The sequence below is a fragment of the Callospermophilus lateralis genome, chromosome 18, assembly GCF_048772815.1.
Source record: "Callospermophilus lateralis isolate mCalLat2 chromosome 18, mCalLat2.hap1, whole genome shotgun sequence".
Lineage (NCBI taxonomy): Eukaryota > Metazoa > Chordata > Mammalia > Rodentia > Sciuridae > Callospermophilus > Callospermophilus lateralis.
In genome coordinates, this window is record NC_135322.1 from 14,783,078 (window position 1) to 14,797,890 (window position 14,813).

A 14,813-nucleotide genomic window follows, 5' to 3' on the forward strand; every position below is an offset into this window, starting at 1 on the left:
CAAAGGCTGGGGAAACGGCTGGTGCCACAGGTGCAGCGGGAGCAGCCGGGATGGCAGGATCACAGAGGGCACCCAAGGCTGCCTCAGAGAAGGGACCTCTGACCCGCCAAGGAGAGGCTCTGACAGCACAGGGCTTCCCTCGTGTGCCCAGAGGAACCCTGAGAGCAAAACGCCGCGGACGCCTGCCACACGCCACCACCCCACAGACCTATAGCGCCAGGCCTGTGGCTCAGGCAGGCAGGGCGCAGGGCGCTGGGCACACGGGCAGCCGCTGCGGGCTCAACCATGCCAGCAGGCTCGTCTAAGCTGGGTGGTGGGCCAGAGGGACATCAGCAAGGTAACTCTCTGCTCTCCCGGGGACATCCAAAGTCCTTCACAACAAACAGACAACAAGAAGAAAGAAGGAAAAGGACCTGGTGGAGCGATAGGCGGGTCCTGGGGCCACAGTGCCTACACCCTCCATCTGGGGCAGCCACAAGGCATCACTAGTCAGGAAACCGCATGTGGAGCTCCCACGCGTGGGCTAGACTCCCACCACGCAGGGCACGAGGCAGCATGGCCGGACCCCGGGCGTGCCTTCTGCGTCTGCGTGGCCTGCAGACAGTCTGGGTCCGGTCCCCTCCCACCCCCCACCCCAGCTTGCAGGTGCTACCACAGGCACAGCAGTGCCCTTGACCCTTGCAGTTCTTGGTCCGCTTCCAGCAAGGAAGGCGGGTCTGGAAGCCGACAGCCCTCGATCCTGAACACCCAGGCCTTTCCACACCTGCCACTCTCCAGGCCTTCTGGAATCACAGTCCCAGCCCAGGATGCCTTTCTAGCCACCAAACAGCCCAAGGCGTCCCAGTCCTGGTCAGCCCTGGGCACCACAGCCGGTACGGAAGCTGGAAGCAGTTAATATTACTTAAGATCAGGTGAAGCATCCCATGGCAAGGACAGCCCCTGACTGGTTCATCTGTGCCCTGTGCTGGCGACAGGGGACAGCAATGAGGCCCCCACAAAGCATTACGCACAGAACCAGGGCAGCAGCAGCGCCAAGCAAGACGGGCAGAGAACAGTGAGGTTCAGAGAGAAGGCGCCGACCCCGGTCGCACGGGACAGAGCAGAGCAGCTCTGACCTGACCACCCCATTCATCTGCAGTCAGGGCTCTGCATCATGCGCTCGTGGGGACAGCCACTCCTCTAGGCACTGGGGCCACCCACAGCAGTGAATAAGATAGAGTCCCCGCCCTCCCGGGCTGATGTTCTGGTAAATAAGTGGGAAAAAGGATAGAGTGACAAAGTGCTGTACAAGAGGACAAATCTGGGAAGGCTCCTGACGTGGTGGCACGTCAGCAAAGATCAGAAAGAATGAGGGAGTCCTGGGGGGTCGGGAGAGGACACTGGGGGGGGCTGGGCGGGCTAGGAGCCAGAGCCTGAGGGCGGTGGGCAGCTGAGGCCCAAGGTCCTGCCCAAGAGGAACAGCGGCTCTGGAGCACTGGTCCTCCAAAGGACATGGTCACCACCCTGTTGACGAGGAAGAAGAGGCGGAGAGGCTGGGAAAGCTGCCCGGGGTGGCACGGCAGGCAGGGCCAGAGCAGGGCCTGCGCCTTTAGCAGAATGGGACCCCAAAGCCGCGCACCATGAGTCAATTACGGGTCCCAGGGGTCAACCTGAAGCTGGAGCCGTCACACACCGGCCCAGGGGAGTTGCCGGCCTCCATCCTTTGGGTCCCCCGCCTTGCTCCTGCTGTGTCCGGCACCCACCTCGTGAGGAGAGCTTTGAAAGGTCTGCTTTAATCCACTCGTCTTTTTCCACTTAGCAATCTTAATTTTCAAAGTTAACTGGGAAGCCACGCGGACATTAAGTGTCCCCCAGGTTCACACTCTGCCACCCCTGGAAGGTGCTCCCCTCAGGCTGAGCCTCTGGACCTGCTCCCAGCTATAGGTAGCCCAGGAGATGCACCTGGGGACGAGGCCTGGCTGGGTGCAGACTGGGGAAAACCACAGGACACGTGGGGTGGAAGGCGGAGCCTTTCAACCAAGGCCAAGGGCAGACTCTGGACCGACAGGCAACAGAAGGAAAATGACTTGAAAACAACTGGGAGACGTGAGGACAAGAGGGAATTTGTGTTTATGAATAAGTCTGAGGGGCTGGGGCTCGGCGGCAGAGCGCTCGCCTAGCACGTGCGAGGCCCTGGGCTCGATCCTCAGCACCACACAAAAATAAATTAAATGAAGGTGTGCGTCCAACTACAACTAAAAAATTTTTTTTTAAATTATAACTAAGTCTGAAGCGTTCCTGGGTAAAGTGCACGATCTTTGGAAACTGTTTTGAAATATCGGGAGGTAGGGGTTGTAGGTACAGCCGGGAAAGCCTGGTCACGACTGGAACCTGCTAAAGCTGGTACCGGGGACCTGGAGAGGGCAGGAGGCCATTCTCCTGACTGTGTGAGCATTTCCACGGCGCAGAGGAGCCACACATTTTTTAAAAGGAGAAGTGACCTAATTGCAGAGTGGCGAGTCCTGGATCGCTCACCCTGAGATCTTGCACCCTTGCCTCTCTAACGACTGCAACAGGAGTAAGGGTCACAGGGACCACTGTGACACGGAGCAGCAGCTCTGCGTGGCACCTGTGCACAGCCGACTCGTGCAATCCTCTAGCAGGAACTCTGGGGAGTAGGAAAGAGTCAGATGGGACATCTGAGGCTCAGGGGCTCCCTGAGGCACAGAGGAGGCTGTGTTGGAGCTGCACTGGGGGAGAGGCGGCCAGCGGCCCCCAACAGGCAGGGGCACACGGGAGCACTGGCCATCACTCCCCGTCTCCATGAAATAACTAAGGTTCTCTGCGATGCCACAGGGGCTCTGCAGCACCCGCCTGTGCTGGTGGCCAGCGAGGGGCCGACAGGCAGTCCTCCCGAGGGCTGCGTGTGAAAACGGGCAGTGGATGGCCAGATTCTGGGTTCACAGAGGGGTCTGGTGTCCTTCCTGCCAGGCTGCAACTCGGCCCCAGCACCAGCCCCACCATGGGTCAGACGTGGCCCCCAGCTCCTCCTCCAGACCCCAGGGGCAGGGGGGCCGCCCAGCGCCTCAGCACCCTTCCCACCAGATGCTCAGCAGGCCTCTGGCCTCAGCAGGATCCCACTGCAAAACACAGAGCTGGGCCCTTCTGCCAGGGGGGAGGAAGCAGAGCCGCAGGGGCTGGGGAGGGACAAGAGGCTGAGAAGCAGGGACTGGGCACCGCTGCCTGGACTGCTGGACAGCCCCGGACGGGAACCCAGGGCAGCCAAGGCAGACAAGGCAGCACAGAAGCCCCCCCCCCACCCCCGAGCTTTGGCAGGCCACCCCTGCCAGAGCATGGGGACACCAGCCCTACTTCCCACTGTGTCATCACTTAGTCACTTGGGTCTGCTGTCACTCCCGTAACTCAGGTGCCCATAGCCAGAGCCTGGGCCGCAGCACTCACTGCTCCCCAGGGGGCGAGGGTGTAAAGTGAGGCCTGGGGAGGCCAGGGGAGGGGGCAGGGCAGCGCAGCGCAGGGCAGTGTCCAGGGGCTGGCCCACCCTCCCCCACCAGGGCCACCAGAGTCTGGGGCCTGCTGAGGAATGCAAGGAATGAAGCCAGCCTGGCACGGCCATCCCCAGGACCCACCCCATCCCGGGCCCAGCCACTGCCTTCCCAGGGAGCCCCAGCACCACTGTCCAGGCCTGCTCCTCACTCCCAGCCCTCGCCTCAGCTCCACCCCAGGGCCCTGGCTCCTCTGGGCTCCCAGCCACAGCGCCCCGCCTGGCCGCCCCTCCAGTGCACTCATCAGTGTGGGCAGGATGAGGAGGGACAGAACAACTGTAATCAGAGCTGGCCCCCAGCTGGGCAGGGCCTCCAGAGGTGCCAAAAAGTAAGTGAAGTGAGGCCATGAGGGGCCTGGCCAGGGGCTGCAGCTCCTCCGGCAGAGGGGGAGGGGCTGCTCTCCCCCCAGCACCTGCTGTCCTGCACCCCAGACCCTCAGGGACAGCCACCCTGCTTACCTGCTGGAGGGAGCTGGGTGGGCCCAGCTGTTGCCCCCCCATGGGTAAGGCTGGGCCCCACCTCCTTCCCGCCACGTGGCGGGGAGACCCCAGCACAGCTGCTCCCCGCATCCTGCTCCCTGATAATTAAACTGTAAGCTGATTAGTCAGGAAACCCTTTCATTAGCCTTGAAATCATTCAGGAAAATTACAGCCTCCCCTCTGGGCGCCCTGCCACCCTCTGCCAGGGCTCAGAGGTGGTGTCGGGAAGAGGCCGGGAATGAGGGGTGGCCCCGCCATGCCAGAGATCCTCCCCCACAAAGCCAAGCCTGCGGCCAGACTTGCCTGGTGCCCGGGAGGGTAGAGACCTCCTGCCACGGTGACAGACCAGGAAGCGGGCAAGGCCCGTGTGGGCAGGGTGACACTCTGCGAGAGACCTGGGGAGATGACCAAGGCACACCGAGTTCGTGGACCAGTTCGCATGGCGGGTGGGGGGCATGCACTGACAAGCTGCTGCGCTGGTAGTTAAATGAAAGCATGAAGCAGGACGCTCCCGAGGAGAGCGAGTGGGAGGGTGGGTCCTCTCACCGCAGCCAAGACTCGGGGACAGGAGGACAGCGAGGACAGCGCGGTGCGCGATGGCCTGCACCAGGGGAGAGCCCCCGATGGCTGCGCACAGGAGGAGAGCCGCCACCAGGGCGGGGTGGGCAGCCTGTTTTAAATGCCTGGTGCTGGGACGTGGGTCCCGGCCGCCCCCACACCTACACACAGCAGCGCCACGGCCACGTGTGAGGAGCAGGAATGCAGAGCCCAGCCGTAGGGAGATGGCGGCAGAGCGACCCCACAGGGAGCCCGGTTATTCACGGCAGGACTCGGCCTCAGGGGAAGACAAGCCCCAACTGGGGAAGCCGCACAGCACCCGCGGGAGGCACTCAAGGAGTCGGGGTTCAACTTGAAGAAATAGAAATCAAGAAGAAAGGACGGCCAGCCGGTGGGACGCGGGCAGTGGCCTGGTCAGGCTTTGGCCAAGGCCAGAGCTTGGGAGTGGCTCCACCCGCGGTCCCCAGGAGAGGAGCCGCTGCGGATCCGCTCGGCTCAGTGCCAGCCCGCAACGCGCCAAGGACTGGCCACCGTCTGTGAAATGGGTCAGGTGGGTGTGGCCACCTCGGGGTTCCAGGAAGGACGGGCTGCGCAAACCTCGCGGGGCTCACCCTGCCCTGTAATCAGTCTAACGAGGATCCTGTGTCCAGAAAAAGGACTCCCCAGGCTCAAGGTCATGTCAGGCCTTCTTTGCCTCCGAGCAGGGCTGCCCCGGGCGGCTGAGGTGAGGAGACAGGCTCCAGGGGTGGCAGCCGGGTCTGTTTATCGACCACTGTGTCCTCTTGGAGGTCACAGCAGGCCAGCACGTGTTTAAAACTAGACAATCGCATCTAGGTGGACACGCCAGGCGAGGGTGTGAAGCGCACGAGTTGAGAAAGGCCTGCGCTGGGCAGGAAGGCCTGAGGCGCGCAGCCCGAGGGCTTCGGAATGGGAACCTGGGCAGCCCCATTCTTCAGAGGGCCCTGTGATCTCGTGGGGGGGGGGGGCCCGCGGGCTGTGCCTCAGCCTCCCGTGCCCACAACCCCTCCTCCCCTAGATAGGCCAGGTCATTCTTGGAGTGACACTTCCTACTCAGGAAAGCTGCTGCGCTCCCGCCCACAGCAGGTCCCATTAGACACTGTGACAACCCTCAATCATCACAGCTCAGCCAGGGCGAGCCCCCCACATTTGTTTATTGATTTATTTTTTCTGGTGCTGGAGACTGAACCCAGCACCCTACTCACAGCCACATCACAGGGTCTTATTTAATTGCTGAGGCTGGCCTTGTAATTGTGATCCTCCCACCTCAGCCTCTGAGTAGCCGGGATTACAGGCATGTGCCTGCGCCAGCACACCAGCATTTATTGAGACCACTGCCCACCAACCATGGGAACAAAATATGGGACACAGGGAGGGCGCGTCCTTCCACGCCCACCCCCAATAATGTGCGCCAAGTTCTCGCAGGGGCAGGGGTGCACCCTAACCCAACAGACCCCATCACCACGTAGCCTAAGTAACGGTGACGAGCACCAGGGCGAAGGTCAAGCCGGGGGCGGCCAAAGAAAGACGTAGGTGTGGGATGTGCCACCGCGGACCCTGTGGGCAGGGGTCTCTGAGGGTGACTGAATGGACAGAGGGACAGCGCTGTCAGCAGAGGGAACAGAAGAAACAGAGACCCTGGGGCGAGACCAGACCTGGAATGTCCAGGAATGGCAGAGGGCGGAGGGCGCGGCAGGCGGGAAGGCCGGGCCAGGGCCCTGGGCCTTGAAGGCTCTTCCCCTGGCAGAGAGAGTCACAGGAGGGTCCCCGTCCGGGTCAGGTGTGATGTGACAGGCTGTAAGGGTAGCAGGGAAGAGCCAGGAGGCCCTGGGGAGGGTCGGGCGGTGACGTGGCCTGAGGGAGGGACAGGTGCTGCCATTCGGGATGAGGAGAGGAAGGGCTGGGGACAAGACCAGGCTTGGGCCCAGCAGGGGGTAAAGGGGGCAAGATGGGGGCTTGCCCTGTCCTGGTGTCACTCTTTGATCCAGGCCTGTACCCCTGCTGGAGGGCTCTGTGCAGGCTGCTGACGTTGGGGTTCACCCCCGGGTCCCCGGCCGCAGTGCAGGCTTATCAGGGATCCACGCTTGACTCCTCCGCAAGAAGGAGCGCGAGTCGGAGTGCCAGGCACAGGCGGGCAGGAACAGGGGGACCCACCCGACGAGAACCAAGTGCTACTTTGGCAGGAAAGAAGAATAAACCTGTCCCAGTGGCAACTGAAAACTGACAGTCTCCAGTGTGGGGCTGCGCAGGGACCACGCTGTCACCCCCACCCTGCAGGGGACACACATCGTGGCGACACCAGGCTCTCTGTGCCAACAGCGCACTCCCGGTCATGCTCCTGAAATGCATGTGCAGCAAGGGACAGGGAGGCCACCAAGAGAGAGAAACAGACACAAGAAGGGGTGAAGGAAGGGACAGGCACACGGCCAGCGGGGGCGGCGCTCCGCGGCCGGAAACAGCACAGCCCGTGTACACGCTCTCTGGAAAAGCAAGGCCCCGCTGGCCATCAGGAACAAATGGAGATTGGGGCCAGGAGGGGATGAAGGTCTGTCCACCTGTGACACTCTGCTAACTGGCACGCACATCATGCCCCTCTGCAGCACACACACTTGTCGTTAGTAAAGGTCCTTGGAGAGTAGGGGCTGGCGGCTGCTGTGGGAGCCTTGGGGGAGGGTGGCCAGGCCTGAGGAGGCCCCGTGGGCACCAGGAAGGGACTGGCCCCTCGCTCAAGGCCCTGCAGGGGCTCCTCACTTGCGGGGAGACTATTCCGAGGAGCCGGTGGCTGCAGTGTCCTTCTTTCTCCGATGCCCGACCATGGCCACTGGTGGGGTCACAGGGCTAGTGGGGAGTCCCTAGCATCTCCCTCAGTCCAGAATGACAAGCCACTTTCTGTCACGGGGGAGGGGTGAAACCAGACTGGGAACAAGCTCGAAGCTTCACACAACGCTGCCTTATCAGGAGTTTCCGGCCAGCACCTGGGGGAGGGAGGGAGCGAGGCTCGCAGTGAGAGGACTTTGCCATGTCCCCCCACCACAGTGTCCCCTCAAAGCTCCCCCGCAGCCTGCCTGGAATGGGAACATCCTAGAAGGGGCTGTGGGAAGGAGGGACGAGCAGCAGCAGGAGGGGTCCCAGGGTAGGAGGTAGTCCCAGTCCTGCTTGCTCCGTGACCCAGGTCCCAATTTCCTCCCCCATTTTCCCCAGCACTGGGGCCTGAACCCAGCATGCTAGGCAAGCACTGGACCCCTGAACTACAACCCCAGCCCTACCTTTTCTTTTTTTGGTACCAGGGGTTGAACTCAGGGGTGCTTAACCACTGACCCATACCCCCAGCTCTTTTTTATCTTTTATTTTGAGACAGGGTCTCCCCGAATTGCTTAAGGCTTCATTAAGTTGCTGAGGCTGGCTTTGAACTTGTGGTGCCTCTGCCTCAGCCTCCTGAGTCGCTGGGCCTGCAGGCATGCGCCACCCAGCCTGGCTTCCTTTTTAAAGCTTATTTTGAGATGGGGGTCTCCCTGGGCTGGCCTTAAACTCGTGACCCTCTGCCTCAGCCTCGCAAGTACCCGGGACTGCAGGCGTGTGCCACCATGCTTAGCATCCCTCCCCTATTAAAGGGAGATAATAATGACACCATGTCTTGGCGCTGATGGGAGGGACAGGCCCATTAAGTTAGTTTGCAGAAGGCACTTAGATGGCGCCTGTTAATGGCGTGGGCCAGGTACTGTCACGACTACTGAACTCAGCAGCCACGGTCCTTGGCACTTAGTATCTCACCTGCTGAATGTGCATTTATATCCTCAAAACAACCCTCCTGGGACGCGCCATGACATCCCCATTTTACAGACAAGGACACAGCCAGAGACAGGGGCAGTGACTGCGCCGCACACTCAGCCAGTAAGTAGCGAGCCCACCCCTCCCGCTCCACGCCAGGCAGGTGAGAGCTCCAGGGTGGGGCTGGGGGGGAGGCCGGATCTGTCACCTGCCTGGGGTGGGGCCTAGGCCTGCTTCCCCTTCTCAGGAAGAGGAAAATGATCAGGTTCAGACAACTCAGAAAAGGACACTCCCACGGCTTCTGACACACCCACACTCCACTCCACTCTATTAAAATGAGAAAGATGATGAGGACCGTTCGTCACCCATCAAAGTGGCAAAGGTCAAAGGTGTTACCGTCCAAGGCAGCCAAGGTGTAGAGCTGCCACACACCAGGGTGGGAGTGTGATTGGCACCACCTGTCTGCAGGGTGGGACATACTGGTAGAGCTGAAGGGACGAATCTCAAGCCCACTTCTAGAAGTTGTCCACAGCCACGATTACACGCAGGGAAACGGGCATGGCCTGCCCAGAAGGGGGTCAGCGGGGCACACACGAGCCGCCGGGCACTGGAGGCGCCAGCCGTTCTGACAGGGCAGGACAGACCCAGCCTCCTGTGACCTCTGGGTAAAATCGGTGGCGGTGGCGGTGGCGGGGGTCCTCCCAGGAACAGACATGGCAAGAGGAGGGAAACCGCGGGCACCCTGTCTCTGGGAAGGGACCGCAGCCAGAGGGAGGCGTTGGCCCGGTGGCGGCCACCTGCTGGCTGTGCAGGGCTTTCAGCACGTTTCGGGGGCTAGGTGACCCAGGCACACCGACAAAACCTGCCTCCTGAAAACGAAGCACAGCAGGAACGAAATGGGGCCAGGAGCACCTGGTCCTCAGGGTCGCCGAGCAGAGCCCTGGTGGTGACGCTCAGGAAGCACGTGCCCGTGCGGAGCCAAGAACAGGAGCCAGGTGACCACAGCTGCTAAGGACCCGGGAGCCCACAGGACAGCAGACAGGAAACAGCAGCGGGGAAAGCCATCAAGCTCAAGGCTCACCAAGGGCTCGCCCAGGTCTGCGCCAAGCCTGGACCCAAGCCTGTGACCCACTCACAGGCGAGTGGCCTCAGCCCCTCCTCGGCCCTGAGGGGACACCCGCCCTGGGGGCAGCTGTGCGCTGGGCAGGGAAGCTCCTGCTGCCCCCAGGGCCCGGGAAGGCAGGCCACTACCAGGGACGGGGCCCAGGAGACGGCTGCAGGGAGAGGTGGCTTCTGTGCCATCTGGCACAGCTGGCTCCCCTGGGACCTGGAGAGTTCCCTCTGACCTTCCTGAGGTCAATGTGTCTAGCAGACAATAAGTCCTGGCCCCGGATGACGGCTGGGACGGGAAGGGTCCCGGTTCCCTGGCCGCCACTTGGAAGGGGACGGCTTCCTGCTGGCAGCACCTTAACCGCCGGCTCTGGAGATGGAAGAAACAGCTGCGGGGACACCCCCACGGCGTCTGGCCAGGAAGTCCAGCTGCCACGAGCCGCAGGAGGGTGCGGCACACATGGAGGGGAGCTGGACGGGGCCTGAGGAAGGAGGGACTCCGCGTCCAGAGGGTCCCCGGGGCTTCTGTCTAAAAGGGAGCCTGGGTAAGAAGCAAGGGGACAGGAAGGGGCCGGGGGGCCACAGTGAGCAGCGACTCTGGAGCCCTAAGCCTGGGGTGCAGTCCCGCCTCTGCCTTGCCTGCCATATCCTGCCATATCCGGAGGCAAGTCACACCCTGGCTGGATCTCTGTGTTCTCATCCCTAAAGTGGGACAGTAGTGTACTGTCTCACAGAGTGCCAGGACGATCACGGATTAATGCGGGTCAGAACTCAGACTCGGCCAGCACAGGGGACAAGCCCGCATTACAGTCACCTTCACCAACCCACCCTCTTCTCCTGCGTGGACTAGGACAGCAGCACCCCCCCTTTCCCTGGCACTCTGGGTCCCTCCCTCCCAGAGCGGCCTGAACAGTCTTTATAAAGGGAAACCAGATGTTGTGTTAAAGCCCTTAAATGACTTCCCCTCACACAGGCGAACCCCGCCAGGCCTGCTTGTCCGCCACACCCCCTTTCTCCTCCACCGCATCCCCGCTCAGCACCGCATCCCCACTCAGCTGATGTAATGGGCTTTCGCACTCTGGCCTCAGGGCCTTTGCACCTTCCATACCCACTGTCTGTTTTCTTTCTTTCTACCTCCTTTCTGGCCCGGATCACTGTTTCTCATCAACCTTTCTGGTCTCTTTCTCTAGAAAGCCCTTGCGGAATTCCCAGGCAGGGTCAGGTACCGCCCTACCCAGGCCCTGAGCCCTCTGCCTGAGGCTCCTCCCCACAGTCCTGACTCTGGGCTGTCACTGTCTGGAGTCAGCAGGTCTGTCAGCGGCTGTCTGTGCTGGTCACATGCGAGAGTGCAGTGAGGCTGTGCCACCCCCTCCCACCTTTACTCCCTGCTCCCGCCCCTGGAGCAGGTTCAGGTCAGCCCAGCCCCTCACTGCCCTCCAAGGAGAACTGAATCAAAGCTGGGTCAGCATCCTGCCTGCCCTGGGGGTAGGGGTCAAAGCCCTCCCAGCCTGCCTCCGCCTCTGATGTGGGACTCCTTGGTGTCCGGCCCCAGCTAAGGCAGTGCCATGAGTCATCTCTCCAACGTTCCCAACGGGCTTACCGGTGGGTTCCCCACAGCCTGCTGTCGCGTGGCTGCAGACTGTGGCACGAGGTCAGCTGGGAGCTGTCAGGAGGTGCACGGAATCCCCTCAGGAGGCCTGGCCCCAGGCAGCACTGCCACTGCAAGGCGACTCCGCCAGACTCCGCCAGACTCCACCGGGTACACAGCAAACTGTCTAGAATGTTCACGGCAACACTGTTACAGCTCCGGCGGAAGCCAGCAGGAGGGCCACCGAGAGTGCAAATGGATAACTCCTGGGACCCAATCACAAAACCCTCAACGGCAGGAAAAATGGACGCTGCCCCAGGCCAGGCCCAGCCGCCAGAGCAACGCCCCAAGTCTAAAATGGAACATGAAAAGCACAAGGCATGGGGACATGTGACGGGGACACCATTCCTAGGCTTAGTGGGACGAGTGTGCCTGCGCTGGGCAGGGAAGCTCCCCCTGCCCTAGGGCCCGGGAAGGCAGGCTGCAGTGAGAGGTGGCTTCCACGTCATCTAGCACGGCTGGCTCCCTGGGACCTGGGAGAGTTCCCTTCTGACCTTCCTGCGCACCCCTACAACTCGTCCCCACATTTTCAGCCTAAAATCTACCACAAGGTTAAAAATTAGCTAATACGAAACCACTTGCCCAAGGTCCCAGGCTGGCAGGTGACGAGCCAGGAACCTGAAAGTGTGGGTCTCCGACGACCGAGCCTTCCCCTCACTGTGCCAAGCTGGCACCGCAGGGCTTGAGCTGGGTGCCTCAGAGCGCTGCTGGCGGCCTGCCTGCTCCCAACCATGCCAGGGCCCGTGGGGGAGGGGCGGCCGCAGAGCGAGCCAGGGGCAGGTGGAGCGAGGCCCTTCTTGGTGGCAGTGGCAGCAGCAAGCCTAGTGCTGACGTGCCCCCTGATGCCAGGCCCCCCTGATGCCAGGCCTCCCTGATCCAGGCCGGGACAGGCGCTCTGCGTCCCCGGAGCACTTCCACGAGGCAGCCCAGCACTGTGCCTGTGTCACAGGGGAGGAAACTCCTGGCCCCTCTCCTGGCCCCTCCGCCCCTCCCCGGCTGAGCCTCGGGGTCTCCCCAACCCCACACATGGCCTCCGCTGCAGCCAGTGCCCGGCGCTCCTTCCCGGCTACCTAACCTTCAGAGCTTCCTCAAGGGACTTTCCCAGGGACAAAGGTCTCAGGCCAGGCCCAGGGTATGGACACGCTCCAGCCCTCATCACTGTTGGCAGAGATGTCACCATGTGTCACAGGTGGGCGTCTGGTTCTAGTCTGCTCCCACGGAGACCCTGAGGTTGGGGGCTCTGTGGGTCCTGTCCTCTGCTGCAGTCCCAGCACCCAGCAATCACCCGCCCCCCCAGGGCATTCCCCAAAGCCAGGCAGCGCTTGGGAACACCCACTTCTAACAGAGGCAAACTCCAAGTGCACCCTAGTAAACAGGTGCGGCCGGCAGCAGGCTGGGAAGCCGCAGAGGGAGAGGCTGCAGGGGACGGTGGTCCAGTGCAGGCGGGTGGGAAAAGTCCAGCCAAAGGGAACAGGGAGGTCAGAGCCTGCGAAGAGGCCTATGCCTGAGGCTGGAGAGTTTGGGAGCTGGGGGAACAGTGGCAAGAAAGGAGGTGGGAGCCACGGAGGACCCAGGGAGGGCCTGGGGGCCAAGAACACACAACATCAGGCTTTCACAGGGTCCCCCAGGGTCCCTCCCAGCCTTGAGCCCATCAGTCTCCCTGAACTTTGGGCCACCCACCAACATCCCATTCCAACAGGCCCACGGGAACCCCGCCCAGATCACACCCTTCCAAGGAGACCAAACAGACACTCTGTTCTTGCCCAGGGAGTGGCCCAGCCCTGCCCAACCTGCTGCTTCCAGACACAGACCCACGGGGAATGGTCAGTGTGGAAGCTAGAGGCAGGAGCTCTGGGAGCATTCTGACCCGACTCTGAATCTGCCCCTGTCCTCGGCGGCTTTCTGAGCCTCTCTTTTTCTGCCTGTAAAGTGGGTTTATCTCCAGAACTCAGTGCTCTGATTGTGACAGCCATGGAACAAAACCAGGAACAGGCACTCGGCCGGGGTGAGCCCTCATTAAACGTTAACCAACACTGCGATTCTTGGAAAGGCAGAAACACAGGGCTCTGAGACAGATCCAGAGGTGGACTCTCCACGGCACAACTTACTAGCTGACCTTGGGCAAGTCACTAAGGTTCTTAACAACAGGCCAAGACCCCACGGGGCTGTGGGGGGCTAGATGGGGACACAGTGAAGCAGGGGAAGAGATCTAGCAGGAGACCAGCGCCTTCCCAGTGTTTGCAATTACCGTCATCATCTGTGGGAGGGGTTCCCCGACTCCCACCACCAGGACGCACTTTTGACCTCTCTTCTGGATGTCCCTGCCACTTTGCTCCAGCAGTATGTCCCCTGAGTTTTAGTTTTAGACCCTCTGAACCCTCAGCCCCCCTGTCAGATTTTGACCTTTGTACTCTCTAGCCACGCCCCCTTTGATCCCCTAAAAGACCCCCAAACCTAAAACTCATTCATCTGTCCTGTTAGTTGTGGCCTTTAGATCTGCAACCCAACGTCCCCGTAGTTGTGACCTCTGACCCATGTAGGCGCACCCTCCCCTCAAATTAGTAACTCTGACCCCCCACACACTTTTGGGGGACTCGTTCCGCGCCCCCACTTCAAATTTCAAACTTTGCCCTGCCCTTCGCCACGCCCCCCAGAGCTGGACCTCGGATCTCCTCCACACCCCCCTCCCCTCAGCGCTGACCCCCGACCCTCTCAACGCGACCCTTCCCTCCACTTGTGAACTTTGACACCGGCGGCCCCGCCCCCTCCTACTTAAAAGCTCTTCCACCGCCAGCGCCCGGCCTACCCCCCCATCCCTGCCCAGACCGCCTAGCCTACCGGCTCGGCGCCACCGTCGCTGGCGGCCTGGCTGCTCGGCCCGGAACTCCGCGCCCTTACGCCGCCTTCAGCTCTCTTGCGCCGCCGCCACCGCGACTACTACCGCCGCCATGTTGAATCCCCAACGAACATCCGGGGCTTTCCCCCTCGCCGCCCACCAGTCCCCATAGCAACGGCGCTGGCCGGGCAGAGGGCAGGGCCGGCGTAGGGGCGGAGCTGAGCGCGGGGCTGCGCCCGCTCCAGCTTCTAATTGGTGGAGATGGTCCAATCGGAGACTTTCGGGCAGAAAATGCCAGACGGGGATTGGAGAATTTGGAAAAGGTGCGGAGAAGCCCACTCCCGGCCCACCCCAGTTTCTTTTAAAGGGGAAATGACTGTCTTCCTGTCGCACGCGCTCCCACCTTCTCCCTGAAGGAATTAGGGGACGGATGACAGCAATGGGTTAATAATCGCCAGGAACAGTTCTTAAGCACGAGGTGCGGCAAATGCTTTACTGGGATTAGCCGGACACTGAACGCAGCCAGTTTTATTTTTATTACTCATTTTACAGATAAGAAACAGGTTAAAGGGGGACTAGCTGGCTTAGGATCCCAGAAAAGTAGGTAATAAGTTTTGAAGGACAGTCATCTGACACTGTTTGGTCTTCCTTTTTAAAATAATTTTTTAAAGTAATTAATAAAACAATAGAAAATTTTAAAAACCCTTTTAAACTTCAAAAACGAATAAACTCGGACATCTATGACCTCACTCACCAGCCTCCAGTCTTCTCACTCTTCCTGGAAAAAAAAAAAAAAAATCAGGAGCACTTTCAGCTGCAGGCCTTTCTTTGCGCTGGCTTTCCCTTCCGTCTGG

The 14,813-nt window shown here is 61.1% G+C and overlaps 1 protein-coding gene across 2 annotated transcripts in view; it reads right to left on the bottom strand.

The window, feature by feature from the left end:
* The window catches only part of Pak4 (p21 (RAC1) activated kinase 4), a 36,168-nt gene extending 22,046 nt beyond the window's left edge, over window positions 1–14,122 (bottom strand). Inside the window, exons 1-2 of one of the 2 annotated variants that reach the window (XM_076837742.1) lie at window positions 13,962–14,122; window positions 11,076–11,250 (exon numbers count right to left, since the gene is read on the bottom strand). The gene's annotated coding sequence lies outside the window, so the exon portion shown is untranslated. The remainder of the gene's footprint in view (window positions 1–11,075; window positions 11,251–13,961) is intronic. The other variant, XM_076837741.1, reaches the window with a different exon arrangement.
* Between the last annotated feature and the right edge of the window lie 691 nt (window positions 14,123–14,813).